The following is a 4,039-nucleotide window of genomic DNA, read 5'->3' as shown; positions in this document are numbered from 1 at the left end:
GAAAGCCCAGGTTTTTTTCTCACTGTGCTGCTGGTGGGTTCGAACTGCCAACCACGTGGATCACTTTAATTAGCCACTACAAAAAAAAAACCAGTCCAGACTCCCTGCCTTTGAGTTAATGCTGACTCATAGCGATTCCCTGTGGGTTTCCAAGGTGGTAATTCTGAAGTAGAAAGTCCAGTTTTTTCCTCACTGCGCTAGTGGTGGCTTTGACAACTGACCTTGTGGTTGGCCAACCAACCCAGAACCACAGCACAGCCAGGACCCTTCACTAGTCATTAGAGAGATGTACATCCAAACTCTCAGCTATCATCTTACTCTAGTTAAAATGGTACTGATTTTTTTTTAAGCAATAACTCTTGGCAAGAATGTGGAGAGATATGAATTGTTATCTATTGCTACTGGGACTGTGAAAAGATACAACCACTATGGAAAACAGTATAGCAATAATAATAATACTAAAACTAAACTAAAAGTAGAACTACTACTGATGCAGCAATCTCACTCAGGTATATACCCAGAGGTGGAAAGGAATCACACAAAAAGACATATCTACCCCTATGTTCATCGCAGCTTCAGTCACAATGGCAAAAACAAACAAACAAACAAAATGGAAGAAACAAAAATGTCCAGCAGATGAGTGGATATGCAAAATGTGGAACGTATATGCAATGGAATACTATCAACCAAAAAATGCTGTAATGTGTTCAGAACATGTTATACCATATGTGGTTGGAACTAGAAAATATAATGCTAATTGAGAAAAGTCAAGCTATCAGGGCCCAGATCGGATGAGCTGCTTTTATAAGAAGACCAGGAGAGTTGATGTCACGTGGCATCACGGGCTTGGCAGTTCATGAAACATGCTTCCCTTTGCAAACAATGGCTTAAAAGGAAAGATGCTTTTTCTTACATGAGGAGGCAGTCTGGCAAGGAGTTGAAATTGCCATTTTACCCATGCCAGACGTCACTTTTCCAGCATTCTAGAAAATCCTAGAGTGTATTTATAGATGCCTGGTTTGTTCTCCTGTATGCTGTTAGGTTTATATTTGAAGCTGTTTGGCAGTATGTTCAGCATGAAAATGTCCTTTTTGATGATGAATATTTTTGAAATGTGTGGTTTTTTTGTTTCCCATGATGACTGTTAGACCATTGCTCTTCAATTTGTCATTCTTGGAAAAGCAGACTACATGATAGTTCCACTCAAAATGGTCAACGGCAGTCTGATTCAGCTCACAAATACATAGGATCAGTGTTTCCCGAGATGGGTAGTACCACCTCTTATGGGCCACTGGAATGGTTGGGTGAGGGGGTAGATGCAAAAGCTAAAACCTACACTTTACCCTGGGTTACGGGCTATAAGCGTCCTCCTAGGGCGGGGACGGGGAACACAGAGCCATTTTTTCTGAAAAGGAGTTGGTGTTGGATGCTGTCCAGTTGGCCCCGAGTCATCGTGACCCTGTGTACAACGAAAGGAAGACACCATCTGGTCCTGCAGCATCCTCACAATCGCTCTTTCGTGAGAGCCCATTGTTATAGCCACGGTGTCAAACCCTCTCATCAAGGGTCTTCCTCCCCACCCCCTCCCCACCTTTCTACTTTCTACCAATAAGTCTTTCTCAGGAACCTGTGATGCAGACTTTTATTTTTTTCATTTATGTTGATGACTTTCCATATTCATAGACTTGCACTTTGTATATTCCACATTCTGATTTTTAATAGGATTTTGCCAGCCATTTTGAGTCCTGCCATGTCATGAAATGAAGCTCTTGAAAACTGTACTTTGTCATTAATGGCAACTCAACTTTGAGGAAGCAGCCCTTTCCGGGTCATATTGGGAGCATCTTCCAACTTGGGGGCTCATCTAGATAAAAAGTAGCTAGTGGCGAGTTAATCTTGTTGTGCAAACCAGGAATCCGAAGCAGTCTCATGTGTGTCACCTTCCAGCTCACTGTGGCCACAGCTGTGTTGGGTCCATGAATTCCAACTTAGAGCAACCCTATTTGACTGAGCAGGCCGGGCCCATACAGCTTCAAAAGTGATCAGATCGAAGGGGTGGGTCTTTTCTCCTGCTGGTGCTTAAGGACACACTGTTAAGCGAGGACCCTACCTAGCTTAGGTACTGCATAGTAAGTGTAGATTTGGAAGCCATTCAGGATGGGCCACTTCCACCCAGAGGAAAGAGAAACTGGCTCAGGGCACACCGCCTTTGGGTAGATTTGGGGCATCATTCTCATACTCCAAGAACCTCTAAGGCACAGTGAGTTAAAGCATGGGGTTGCTAACTGCCAGGTCAGAGATTCAAACCCCAGCCTCACTCCCCAGCCACTGGGTAGGAAAAAGACAAGGCTATGCACTCTCATGAAGACTGACAGTCTCTGAAACCCCAAGGGGCAGGTCTACACCACCCTACGGGATGGCTGTGACTCAGGGTGGACTCCAGGCCATGGCAGCTGGTTCTTCAATGCCTTGTCCTTTTCTAAGGGGTTCGCTTTGCTCCCTTTTGGGACATGCCTTAACTACTATCTCCAGTCAACTGTTCCTTCCACAGGATCCCTTCCGACCTCTCTTCAAGACTCAAGCCCTTCCTTCTCCCCAGAATTTGAAAGATATCTACATCACAAAAACCGAATCTAGCTCTTGTGTTAGTCTCGGTGGACTGGAGAAACAAATTCATACACACACATATGTGTATAAGAAAGAGATTTATATACAAGAGCAATTGATCATTGAGAAAACATCCCAGCCCAGTCCAGACCAAATCCATTAGTCCGATATTAGCCCATATTTCCGATATCAATCTATAAAGTCCTCTTCAGACTCGCGAAACACATGCAATGATGCCGAATGCAGAAGATCACAGGCCACTGGGTAGAAAGTCTTCGGATTCAGTGTCACTGGAAACATCTCAGTGCTTCTGAGGTCTGGTTGCATCCACGTGGCTTGTCTTCTGCAATGAGAGAGAGAGAGAGAGGTGTCTTCCTGCCTCCAAGGACGAAGTACCAGATTTCCCAGAATCCTCAGGAGAAGGCCATTCCGACAGAAGTCTCATCGGCTATCTCCAGATTGGCAGCCTAGACTCCACCCCTACACTCAATCCTTAAACTGACACCAGATTAGGCGACTACCACAGTTCTCTTGTGATTCCCAGGCTTTTCACGCAGCAACTGGGTGTCTATCCTTTGGTTGTGTCCCTAGGATTATTCTAGGTCAAAGAGTGTTATAGAACTACCTTGCAAGATGTTGAACGACCTTGCAAGATCTAAACATAAAAAAAAACACCATTTTGGAAAAGAAAGTATAATATTTAGGCCCAATTTAAATGTTGAGCTACTGCCAAAAGCCAACATAGGGTCTGAAGAGCCACCCCAGAAAGTCTGGGAGACCCCGATAAGACTTGGCTGGACGCCGTGGAATTTCCAGAATGACATCAAGGAGCCAGCTGAACCGCCTATGTAAACCCGGGTGGAGACACTGACTTTTCGGAGAGCTAGGCTCCAAGGAGACATCAACTCCTCCTGCTCTCTCCATCTCTACCCGGCGTTAGTACACCGATGAAGGCAATGCTTATTGGGACTGTGATGCTGAAAGAATAATGTAGTGTGTTCCCCCTATACCTGATATTTGTTTGAAATGATATTATACTTGAGTTAGCATTAGGATTATTAGATTGTTTGATGTGTGTTTGCAGCGAATCAACCGAGCATTCGAAAACGTCAACGAGCATTAAGTAATCATTGTTCGTGCCGCTCGAGACATGCTGTTAAGGACATTGATGCAAAATCCAGGGTCTAAGATCAATTGTGTATCCTGGCAGAAGACGACAACAGGGGTGACTGTGCAAAGAAATGGGAAGTTGGGTACCCAGCTGGGACAAAAACAGCCCTCATAGGCTGCCTTTCAAACCAGATGACACTTTAAAACATTTTAAACAGACTTTTCAAGCTAAACTTCCCCTTGTCCGGAGGCGGAATCCTCAAGCTCCCCATCCCCACCCCATCCCCACCCCCCAAATCTCAAGCATGGCACCCACCCAACC

This window comes from Echinops telfairi, unplaced genomic scaffold (assembly GCF_000313985.2).
Source record: "Echinops telfairi isolate 266 unplaced genomic scaffold, ASM31398v2 ScPeMD7_9;HRSCAF=40, whole genome shotgun sequence".
Taxonomy (NCBI): Eukaryota; Metazoa; Chordata; class Mammalia; order Afrosoricida; family Tenrecidae; genus Echinops; species Echinops telfairi.
This window is presented reverse-complemented; position numbering follows the sequence as displayed.